Source organism: Ranitomeya variabilis, chromosome 5 (assembly GCF_051348905.1).
Source record: "Ranitomeya variabilis isolate aRanVar5 chromosome 5, aRanVar5.hap1, whole genome shotgun sequence".
Taxonomy (NCBI): domain Eukaryota; kingdom Metazoa; phylum Chordata; class Amphibia; order Anura; family Dendrobatidae; genus Ranitomeya; species Ranitomeya variabilis.
In genome coordinates, this window is record NC_135236.1 from 292,554,676 (window position 1) to 292,567,516 (window position 12,841).

The 12,841-nt window shown below is 39.3% G+C and overlaps 1 protein-coding gene across 2 annotated transcripts in view; it reads left to right on the top strand.

Moving 5' to 3' along the window:
- PLXNA4 (plexin A4) overlaps positions 1–12,841 on the top strand; it is a 1,056,784-nt gene that overhangs the window by 554,090 nt on the left and 489,853 nt on the right. The gene's annotated exons all lie outside the window — the stretch shown is intronic.

Below are 12,841 nucleotides of genomic sequence, written 5' to 3' on the forward strand. Positions count from 1 at the left end.
CGTTATTATATCCTTTGGGCCACGTGCACACGTTCAGTATTTGGTGAGCTTTTTTGAGCAGTATTTGTAAATAAAAACCAGGAGAGGGCAAAAAATACAGAAGTGGTGACATGTTTCTATTATACGTTTCCTCTAAATGTTCCATTCCTGATTTTGGCTTACTAATACTGAGGTAAAAAAACTCACCAAATACTCAACGTATGCACGTGGCCAAAAAGAAAATGTCTTGCCTAGAAATGTACAGCAATCATGACGACATTTACCCAATGATGACCTGTAAGCCTGGTGTTTCTTTTAAATGTCTTTTGTAGTTAAATTGTCCTTTGCCAGATGCCTGTGGTTAAACAAAACCTAGTACCATGTGCTCTGGGAAGTGTAAAGCTGGCAAGGCTCCAGTCATGCCTTCTGTACCAGGACATAAACACATGGTTTTGCTCCCATCATCTGTTTAAAACTTCAAATAAACATGACAGATGATCTCCGAGCACCAAAAGAGTCGCCCTTGATAGAAGTTGATTGGTAAGACATCTATGACCTACCAGTACTGGCAGGTTCAACTGCAGTGTAGAGACCTGCATTTCTGAATTTTGTGGACACTACTGCTAATGAGATTTTCGGAGCATATGTTCAGTAGGCTATTTCCTAATACACAATGCAGTCTGATTATCCTGCGAGAGCAACAACTCTTCAAGCATTACCATGGTTACTACATGAAGTCTGGTGAAAGGAACCATGAGGTGTCAGGAGCGGGAAGGACACGGTGGTGTGAACAGTAGGGAAATGTAGCTGTATGTGTTGTATCCAAAGAAGTTTTAAAATTAATGAGGACCTCGGAGCGGAATAATTGCTGTTCTGTATTCTGGCTTATGTTTCATTTTCTCTTGATAATTAAGAATGAAGGGACCTTTACTACCTGTGATATACAAAGTGCATTGATGGCTCACAGTGAGTACGTTCTGCACATGATCAAGGAAAAATTGTTATTAGTGATTTGGGTACACTACAAAAACAAATTCATAATTTCTAATGTTTTTATCCAATTTTGACGTCAAGCCATTTTTTGTTTTGTTTCAATGATGGCAAAGTATTTTAATTATTTTTCCCAGAAGCATTTTATTAAAACCTCACAATTTGGAGGCTATTATACCCTAAAATTAAAAACTGCTAGGGTGACTGTTTTCGTCTTCATGTTAGGTGTGAAAATATAGATTCTAAAACTGAAATATGACAATCTGTTAATTAGACTGAATGCACTGTGAATTAAAGAAGGGAATGTGTGATACATCTAGGAAGATCATTTTGAATATATTATCTGATTTTACCACAAATTGCAGAGCCAAAGACAAGTCGCAATTGATTGTAAATTATAAAGTGTTACTAGTAATTTGGAGAAAGAGTTTTGGTGACTCAGTAAAATGATGATGGTGCTGTTTTATCAAACCTGACATTCTAGGTCTTAGTGATTTGCATTGAATGTCCACCATTTGTTTTTTTGAAGTCCAACATTTGTATTAATTTCTAAAGATATATTTTTAGCAATCAGCACCCCAATTTTCTGATATAGAACTCAAAATTCTCAAATATTCATCTACATGAGCTGACAATCGGCAAAAGAGTATTCCAATAAATGTTCATTCCCAATTAGGTTGTTTAAACATGCCACCGACCATCGCTCAATGAATGTGCAAAATAATTGTTTGTAGAGTGATGAAATAATTGATGCCAGCATAGCAGCTGGCACTACCAGCAGCACATTGTCCCATTCTTACATTGGACAATGTGCTGCTGACAGCAACGATTTCCATGCTAGCATAAATTATTTCATCAGTCTACAATTGCGTTAATAATCATTCTGTCCCTATCAGTTTGTGTGGCCAGTATGAAATGAGTGTCTATCAACTTGTTTATAGCTGAACAAGATTTGTTAAAGTGCCAAAATCAGAAACAGTTTGTTTATTACCAGGGAAGAGGATTGATAAAGGTCAAAAATATAATGTTCAAACGGGAGACATTCAATTTAAAGAAGCACTCCTCCTGTCAAAGTTTTTATTCTCTTAATATATTGCAATCATCATATTAGATAGCACTATGTACTTACAATTGCTCATTTTGCCTTTCTACACATCTAATTCTTCTCTTTTTTTCTGCATTGTATAGAAACAGGACGTATCCTGTCCCTACATTTATCATTCTCCTCTTCCATTCCAGCTGCTCCACTCCTCCCCCTGCCCTGGTATAAAAGTTTTGATCCGAGTGCTTCTTTAAATTGAATGTCTGCCTGTTGAACATTATGTTTTTGACCTTTTTCCCTGGACTTTTGTAGTGACTTATGACTCATACAGAAAAACCTGACCTTCTATTTCTACATAGAGCTTAGAAGGATTTAGGCAGTCTTAATCATGTGATGTCATAGACCTAATGGAGAAAAGAATTTACTGGGTACAAGGGCACAATGGGCAATTGTATGTACACAGTGGCATATAATATGATGACTGCAATATGTTACCCCTTTGTCAGGCACACCTCTGGTGCTCTCACGTTCAGGCGCAGTGTGTCTGAGAGGCACAGGTTACAAAACCACCTATAGTATCTAATTATCTCAATTTCAGGACTCTAAAAGGAAACCAGTGATCTACATAAGGATGTTTTAAAAGAGAGTACACAAAATCTGATAACAAAAAAAATTTAATAGCAATAAAAGTATTAAAACAAAAAATACCAAGCTTATCAACTAACACCAAATAGCCTCCAGTTTTTATGACATAACTATTACTAAACATTAACATTAAGGAAAAAAACTTAATGGTAATGCACATTTTTAGAATACTGTATTTTGCACATCGGACCATAAGATGCACCCCAAGATTTGGGGTGGAAAATAATAATTTTTCTTTTTTTGTAAAATAAAATAGTGGTGCATCTTATATTCCCTGTTAATGGTAGCTTTCCTGGGCATAGCTGCAGACGAGCTGGGTCACAGGAGGCAGGGTCACAGGGGGTGGCTGCAGTGGAACGGGGTCACAGGAGACAGGGTGGCTGCTCCCCAGGAAGTAGCTCACTTCAGATTATAAGACACACACCCCCATATTCCTCAAATATTCTTCCCAAATTTGGAGGAAAAAAGTGCTTCTTGTAATTCGAAAAATACGGTATTTACTTTAAAATATAGAGTATACTTTTTGCTTTATGAAAATGTACCTGTGGACATCATCGAAAATATTTCTCATGAATCCATGGTCTTAGCGCACTGTTGTGTTGTATAACTGATTTAAAATTTGGAAGCTAAAAAAACACAGTAAGCCATGCTGTTTTCCATATTCTTGAAAAAGCAATAATATTAAAAGGTTCTTATTATCATTTATTTTATAGATAGAACACAATTTACTAATAAATATGAATTAGTGGTGCTCCCATAATTATGTATTGTTTAGACAAAAACACTTACTAGGCCTATTGGGCTCACACAATGTATCTAGGTGAGTATTGATTTCTGAGGAGAATGAAGCTTTAACAGATAGATCCTTTTTAACCTTTACTCTTGATTGGATCCATTCCAAGATATGTGGCATACATACGATCACCAACTTTTAAAAGAAAAAAATCTTGGTTTTGTGAAAATCTGTTGGAACATGTAAATGGTATATGTGGCCATTTGTGGGATTTCATGTAAATGCCAGCCTGTTTAGGGTTTTGCCAACATTCAACAATAATGCATTGAATTTGTATTGTGAGAATTTATCCTTAAAATTGATCTTTCATCAGATTTTACAGTAGAAATTGAATACACTACTAAATACATCTCTTAGACCTGAGAAGAATTTTCCAAGTTCGAATGGTTGCATAATGATTTATGAAAATGTAACTAATTTTCTGCTCGTCTAACTCTTAATGACAGCTCTTCAGTGTCCCTGTCCTTCCTGATGCTGAGATCTCACACTGCTCAGTACAAGCTGCACCTGTTAGACAAGCTAGGTAGGCAGAGACTCATGAGCTCTTTTATTCTATAGCGGAACTCATAAAATGTTCATCTTAATATGAGCATTATACAGCCATTATGGAATGAAACATTGAAGTTGAACATCAGCTTCATTAGAGCTAAGATTATTTATTAATGTATGTAGTTTCAACTGTGAAATTTGGTGACAAATCCCCTTTAACAAATTTTATGGAAAAGCTAAGGATGGATGCAGATGCACATATGAGCCTATGGGGCATCTCGGTTTAAGAAAATCAATTGAGTAATTCATTATGTGTTGAGTGCACTTTATAATATGTTCTTGTCCTCAAGTAAGTAGTCATTAAGTGGGTTTTATCAATGTAAGACAGAGAAATCACAATTATAGAGAGTACACCTAAGCATATAGGTTAACCTGTGAACAGAAACATAGGTCCCGTGCATTAACTAATACTGTTGCAGTAGATTATTGTGCAAGTAGCAAAGAACCTACGGTACTTCTCCGTATCATTTTTCCCATCTTTAGATATTTTTTATGTTGAACTTGAACTGTATTGTCTGGAAACAAACTTCTAGCCACACAGCGAGAATTGTCATTTCTATTCTTCCCTTGTTATGTTATGGGTTCATGTCATAGATAAGTGTCCAAGATAAGCAGGCATTTCCCCGGCAGAATCCTAGAAACTAATCAGCTTTGACATTGTTTGTTCTGCCCTCAGGATCAGTTGATGTTCCAGATAGTTTTATAAAGTAAAAATAAAATATATGTAACTATTTTTGAGAAAATTTACTGCTAAACCTCAGGGAAGAACAGCAGCAACAATTGAAACTTTCAAAACGTCTTTAATATTCTTCTTTAATTGGTAATATTGAAATACTAAAGTATTCAATGCAGATAAGAACATGTGTAACTCATAGGTAGCCAAACTGCGTAAGAAGCAGGTCTTTCATATGTACGGTATGTTATGATGTTCAGTCCAGCAAATTGAGAAACAGTGAAATAATTGTCTATCACCATTTGCTTGTCTTCTAAGCTGGTTAACAGTTTTCTGCTTCTTTTTACTGTGGATTGGGTAGAGCATAATCATAATCAGCCGAAATCAAATCTAACTGGTGACTCCATTTACTTAACAGCTGTAAAAATGCCTTCCCACGATGCCATTTGTTCTAAGAAAACCATCTAGCCTTTTTATATGCTGATAAAGTATCTGCCATTCTATTACTACCTCTTGTGGTCAGCATTCCACGGTCTGATTACTCTAACTGTAAAGAACCCTTTCCTATTTAGAAGCCAGAATCGCCTTTTCTCCACTTGTAATGAATATTCTCTGGTGGTTTATAAGGTCCATGGGATGAATAAATCGCGCCAGTTCTTTGTATTGACCACATGTTTTTTATACATGTAAATAAGACCAACCCTGAGGCATTTTTTTCTGAGCTAAACAAGTCCATCATGTTTTATAAACTAATTGCTGGCCTTTGAACTGACTCGAGTTTTCCAATATCTTTTAGAATTCGGAGTCCAAAACTAGATCACATATATAAGATGTGAACATTTTGTTTTTAATCACTTTCATTTCAATCCCATCCACAAAGTCATTAATAAAGAGATTAAAATAATTGGGCCTAGTAGATAGTAGAGAGTTTTGTCCTAAGTGCTGACTTTATTCCATTTAGTCTTTGTAAATGAAACATTTTCTATCACATGACCAATTTTTTTACCAATCTGCATATAGTGTCCCCTAGTCCTTTCTTCTGATGTTTCAGTACAAGGTTGCTGGCTGGTACAACTTTAAATGTCTTGTAATGTCCAGATACATCACATCAGCACCATGATAAACACCCACTTCTCTCCTCATGGATGTAGTTAGACATAACTTGTCTTTCATGAATCCATGCTGGTTTTCAGTCATTACATTGTTCTCTGCTGTATACTTTTGCAGGTCATCTCCTATAATGCCTTTAAACATTTTGCACACCACTGATGTCAAACTTACAGAACAGTAGTTACATGAATTCACCTTCTTTCCTTGTTCAAAATCAGTATCAGGTCAGCCATCTTCCAATCTTGTGGAAATTAGCTCTTCTTTTCTAATTTTGGGAGGCCCATGTGACTGGATCTTCACCATAGGTTTTCAGTATGCTAAATCATAACATCAGCACATACAGTAGGGAGAATAAGTATTTGAAACACTGCCAATTTTGCAAGTTTTCCCTACAATGAATGGAGAGGTCTGTTATTTTTTACAGTAGGTACACTTCAACTGTGATAGACAGATTCTTCAAAGAAAATCCAGAAAATCACATTGTATGATTTTTACGTAATAAATTTGCATTATATTGCATGAAATAAGTATTTGATACAATAGAAACACAAAGCGTAAGATTTGCTACAGAAACCTTTGTTTGCAGTTACAGAGGTCAGATGTTCCTGTAGTTGTTGCCCAAGTTTGCAGACACTACAGCAGGGATTTTGGCCCATTCTTCCATACAGATCTTCTCCAAACCTTTCATGTTTTGGGGCTGTCACTGGGCAGCATTGAGTTTCAGCTTCCTCCAAAGATTTTCTATTAGGGTCAGGCCTGGAGACTGGCTAGGCCACTCCAGGACCTTGATCAAGTCCTGCCGTGTTGTTCCTGGCTGATTCCTGACCTTTCTCAGAATCATTCTTACCCCACGAGGAGAGATCCTGCATGGAACTCCGGACTGAGGAAGATTGACAGTCATCTTGTTGTTTCTTCCATTTTCTAATAATTGTGCCAACAGTTGTTGCCTTCTCACCAAGCTGCTGGCCTATTGTCATGTGACCCATCCCAGCCTTTCGCAGGTCTTAAGTTTTGTCCCTGGTGTCTTTAGACAGCTCTAAAAATTACAGACCTCTTCATTCTTTGTAGGTGGGAAAACTTGCAAAATTGGCAGTGCATCAAATATTTGTTTTCCACACTGTATGGATATGGGAGCATAAAATGGGTTTCCTACAAACAAAGTTAATTATAATCAACATTTTAATCCATAGATCTTGAATAATAATAATTTCTACCATTAGATGTGTTTAAATAAAATGTTCCTGTGCTGAGATAATCTTATAAATGTGCCCCTGCTGTGCACTGTGTAATGGCCGTCTCTGACTGTACAGGAACATGGTCTGATCGTACCACATCTCCTGGGCAGAGGAGAGGAAGAAAAAACTATACAGACATTACAGAACGGGATCACAGCTGATTCTTTCTTTAAGGTAAAACATTGTTTAAAAACAAGCAGTGAAATGTTTTGCCTGACAAAAAGAATCAGATACGATCCCATGATGTGTTGTCTGTATACTCTCTTTTGCGTCCCTCCCTGCCCAGGAGGTGTAGTATGATCAGACTATGTTCCTGTACAGTCAGACACAGCCATTACACAGTGCACAGCAGGGGCACATATATAAGATTATCTCAGCACAGGAACATTTTATTTAACACATCCAATTGTAAAACATTTTTTATTTCGAGATTTATTAAAATGTTTTTTTTTTGTGGTAAAATCCCTTTAAGAGATTTTAATGTCACATATGCTAAAAGTGAACACTCATTTCAGTTACTTCAGGGTCTATTCCCAATAATCATAAACTTGGCTCATTAACCCCTATTTGAAAAACAAAAACTTGTCAATTATTGTCAATTTTCCAAAATGATCAGTTTTGCTGTTATGACTTCCTGCCAAATATAGCATGGTATTTATTTTTATTTTACTTACATTTTACTGGAATTGTCTTCCAGTAGTTCTGGCTTATTCACATCAAAAGTCATGTGTGGTTTTCCTTAACTGCACAGCTGAGGATAGAGAAAACACTTGAGGGAAATTTAGTGTCCCAGAACCAGTGGTCACATGTGGTACACAGCAAAAACAACTATTTTACTGATTGAATAGGGAAATCAAAGCAACCGGACGAACTAAAGGCAGAGAACATGGAAGATGAGTGACTAGAAAGCTATTTTGTGCCTGTTTCTATATATCTTCTGAAGTTAGAAGGATATAGGGTTTTAAAATAATGAGGTTCTGGGATAACCTCTACAAAGGTAAACTTTATCCCCTATAACCAACAATTTCATGCCTGTATTTTTTCCTGGCGACATTTCTAATTATATATCATTCAGGCCTAAATCTCAGGGACTTTTGGATAGCAGAAGTCTGATTCAGTCTTTGCTTTCTGTACTTTAGTGTGTTGGGATAAATCTGCCACTTAATGCAAATGCTGTCTTATATGGACTCTCCACAGAAGGGCACCCACACTTCTATCACAGTGACTGATGACTTTTACGCAGATTCCGGTTACACGGTTGTAATGAAGAATCACAGCACAAGCAAACTCTATAATTTCTTGATGGCATAGTCAAACCAGGAGTAGAACAAGCTTTCTTCATACATAAGACGAAGGATTCAAAATAAATCTTTGAAGTTCATAAAAATATACAAATGGTTAACTAATGCCTTCTTGTCACAATTTGGCAGATAATAATAAACCACAACCATTCTTCATTAAATTATGCTCTTTCTTCTCTACAGTATTGAAAACTGTTCTAAAACCATGGCAAATCTGGCACAATGTTTATATGCCAGTTATTACACCCATAATTGGGAAATCTTCCGCACTCAGTTTATATAATCCTTCCTAATATTTTCCTCAGGCACAGCTAGAAGGCAGAGATTGTACGGGCCCCTGCTCATGTCATTCTGTGCTCAAGCAGACTGGGATAGGTAGCATAATGCAGAGAAAGCTTGATGATCAGAATCAGATTGGACACTAGATTGCAGAGCAGTAACTACAACATGTATATATAAAGAGGATAGAGATTTTTTTACGTTGTCCAGTGCTTCTTTCCTTGACAATGGACTGATCATGAAAAGGCTTATCATTCTTTTTTTGCAGTCAGAGTAAAGGTGCATTTACACTGGAACTAGGAATGCTTGTTCCTGACAACTACGCAGCATAAGCAGGCTGCAATTGACCTTTCATCTATGGTAAGAAACTTGATATCTACTGTAGATGAAGATATGGGGAAACAATGAGGTTGGGTTGCAAGCAGACTTGGACTGGCCAACAGGAGAATCGTCCGGCGGGCCCCTGTGCAAAAGAGGGCCATCACCCTCTTATATGAGCAGCACTTGGCACCATATACTTGAACCACTATGTACAGACAAAAATGTAGCATATTATTCATTTAACAATCTACCCAGTTTATTGTTATATAAATTTGTGTTTGAGGATAATGTCACATCTGCATGTAGCTGAAAGTGGGTCCTAGCAGTCGGTTACTGATGGGCCCTTGGCACCCCAGTCTGACACTGGTTGCAAGTCATGGAAATCTGCAAGTATTACCATAACCCATAGAACCTAATCCTTATAGTTAGGAAAAATCATTAAAAATGCGGAGGATAATTTTTGCGTTGGCAGCTAGCATGGATGTGGGTTGCGGTTCTGTAATGAGAGCAATAGAGGAAAACATTGTTCAAGGTCACCCCAATAAAAATGTAATTTACACAGTAAATGGGAGTATTCACCAAATAAAAATTTCAGTGGTTATATAATCTTTTATCATTAATTTATGTTCGAGAAAATGTATACTGTATATGGTAGAGATACTGGAAGAACAGCGGTGATGCAATCACTCGTAGATATAGTAAGATTTCATGTGGGTTGTACAATTATGTCAGAGGAGTAACACAAAGAGAAGGTGTGCTAGCAAAATTTTCGAGGTTCTTTGTGATCAGAAGTGCATTTAGGAATAAATGTGTGAATGGAGGTTTCGCATTGGCATATTACCTTTAGAATTATAAGTCCACAATGCTTACAGTGCGTAGCTTTTGCATTTTGCACAGCTCTGTACAGAGATTGTCATCATTCACATGAGTCCCTGTCCCCTGGTGGATCTCACAATCTATTTTTTTTTACACACAATATCAGCAATTTCAAATAATTAACCTCAGAATATTTTACATGGAGGAGACTGGAGAAAAACAATAAAGCATAATAAAAATAGACTCTATGAAATGTGCCACAGACTTGAACCCAGCTATTAATACTGAAAGGCAATAATGCTAAGCTGAAGGAAACAAAACTTTAAACAATTGTATTTGTAAAAAGATATGAAAGATATTTAATAAAGAAAATACACAAGCCAAGTTTTAGACTTCATTGTCAGTGAATCAGTGCTGATGATTGAGTAAAGGTCTATACATCATTACCCGTTCTTACTAAGAATACAGATTACCGTACTCTTTAACCCCTTCCCGACCTTTGACGCAGCGTATGCGTCATGAAAACCTGTGCCAATCCGACCTGTGACGCAGCATATGCGTCATGGCCGGATCGCGCTCCTGCAGGCCGGGTGAAAGGGTTAACTGTAATTTCACCCGGCCTGCAGGGACAGGGGGAGTGGCACTTTAGCCCAGGGGGGGTGGCTTTGCCCCCCCCGTGGCTACGATTGCTCTGATTGGCTGTTGAAAGTGACGTTTCACTTTCACTTTCAATCAGAGCGATAGTAATATTTCACCAATAAAAATTGGTGAAATATTACAATCCAGCCAAGGCCGATGCTGCAATAGCATCAGCCATGGCTGGAGATCGTGATCAGCCCCCCCCACCACCACCGATCTCCTCCCCTCCGGTCCTCCGTCCTGTCATATAGTGCCCCCCGCTCCCCTCCGTCCTCCTGTGTGCTCCCCACGCTGTCCGCTCCCCCCCCGCTTTCCGATCACCCCCCCTTCATACTTACCGACCTGTGTCCCTCCCGGTGTCGGTCCGTCTGTTCGATGGGTGCCGCCATCTTCCAAAATGGCGGGCGCATGCGCAGTGCGCCCGCCGAATCTGCCGGCCGGCAGATTCGTTACAGATACATTTTGATCGCTGTAATAGGTTCTATCACAGCGATCAAAATAAAAAAAAATAAATAACCCCCCCCCTTTATCACCCCCATAGGTAGGGACAAAAATAAAATAAAGAATTTTTTTTTTCTTTGCCCCACTAGGGGGGGGGGGGGGGGTTAGGGTTAGGGTTGGGTTAGGGTTAGTTCACACTGCGTCCAAGCAGTCCGTTTGACGGACTACGTTACACCGCGGCATAAACGCGGTATAACATAGTCCGTTACAGCCGCCATTGACAGCAATGTCGGACGCATCACAAGCGCACGCCCAAAATGGCTGTGCGCTAGGGATGTGCCGTCATTGAGTGATGGACCCGGAGAGGTGGACTGCAGCGTTTCCGGGTCTGTCACTGCTAGCGCAGATAGAGCTAGCAGATGCTCTATCTGCGCTAGTGCGATGCAAACGTCGCCACTTGCGCTAGCAGCAGCCCGTTAACGTATGTGCTGAACGGGCTGCTGCTAGCGCAGTGTGAACCTGGCCTTAGGGTTAGGGTTTCGGCTAGAATTAGGGTTAGAACTAGGGTTAGGGTTAGAATTAGGCTATGTGCACACGGTGCAGATTTGGCTGCGGATCTGCAGCAGATTTGGCTGCGGATCCACAGCGGATTGGCCGCTGCAAATTCGTAGCAGTGTTCCATCAGGTTTACAGTACCATGTAAACCTATGGAAATCCAAATTCGCTGTACCCATGGTGCGGAAAATATCGCGCGGAAACGCTGTGTTGTATTTTCCGCAGCATGCCAATTCTTTGTGCGGATTCCGCAGTGTTTTACACCTGTTCCTCAATAGGAATCCACAGATGAAATCCGCACAAAAAACACTGGAAATCCGCTGTAAATCCGCAGGTAAAATGCAGTGCCTTTTACCTGCGTATTTTAAAAAAATGGTGCTGAAAAATCTCACACAAATCTGCAACGTGGGCACATAGCCTTATGGTTAGGGTTGGAATTAGGGCTAGGGTTGGAAATAGGGTTAAGATTAGGCTTGTGGTTAGGGTTACGGATAGGGTTAGGGTGTGTTGGGGTTACAGTTGTGGTTAGGGTTGGGACTAGGGTTAGGGTTGGGATTAGGGTTAGGATTAGGGTTAGGGTTGGGATTAGGGTTACGGGTGTGTTGGGGTTAGGGTTGTGGTTAGGGGTGTGTTAGGGTTAGGGTTGTGATTAGGGTTATGGCTACAGTTGGGATTAGGGTTAGGGGTGTGTTGGGGTTAGTGTTGAAGTTAGAATTGAGGGGTTTCCACTGTTTAGGCACATCAGGGGTCTCCAAACGCAACATGGCGCCACCATTGATTCCAGCCAATCTGGCGTTCAAAAAGTCAAATGATGCTCCCTCCCTTCCAAGCCCCGACATGCGCCCAAACAGTGGTTTACCCCTACATATGCTACATATGGGGTACCAGCGTACTCAGGACAAACTGGGCAACAACTGTCGGGGTCCAATTTCTCCTGTTACCCTTGCAAAAATAAAAAATTACTTGCTAAAACATCATTTTTGAGGAAGGAACAATTATTTTTTATTTTCACGGCTCTGCGTTATTAACTTCTGTGAAGCACTTGGGGGTTGAAAGTGCTCACCACACATATAGATAAGTTCCTTGGGGGGTCTAGTTTCCAAAATGGGGTCACTTGTGGGGTGTTTCTACTGTTTAGGCACATCAGGGACTCTGAAAATGCAATGTGACGCCCGCAGACCATTCCATCAAAGTCTGCATTTCAAATGTCACTACATCCCTTCCGAGCCCTGACGTGCGCCCAAACAGTGGTTTACCCCCACATATGGGGTATCAGCATACTCACAACAAACTGGGCAGCAAATATTGGGGTCCAATTTCTCCTGTTACTCTTGTGAAAATAAAAAATTGCTTGCTAAAACATCTTTTTTGAGGAAAGAAAAATGATTTTTTATTTTCACGGCTCTGTGTTGTAAACTTCTGTGAAGCACTTGGGGGTTGAACGTGCTCACCACACATCTAGATAAGTTCCTT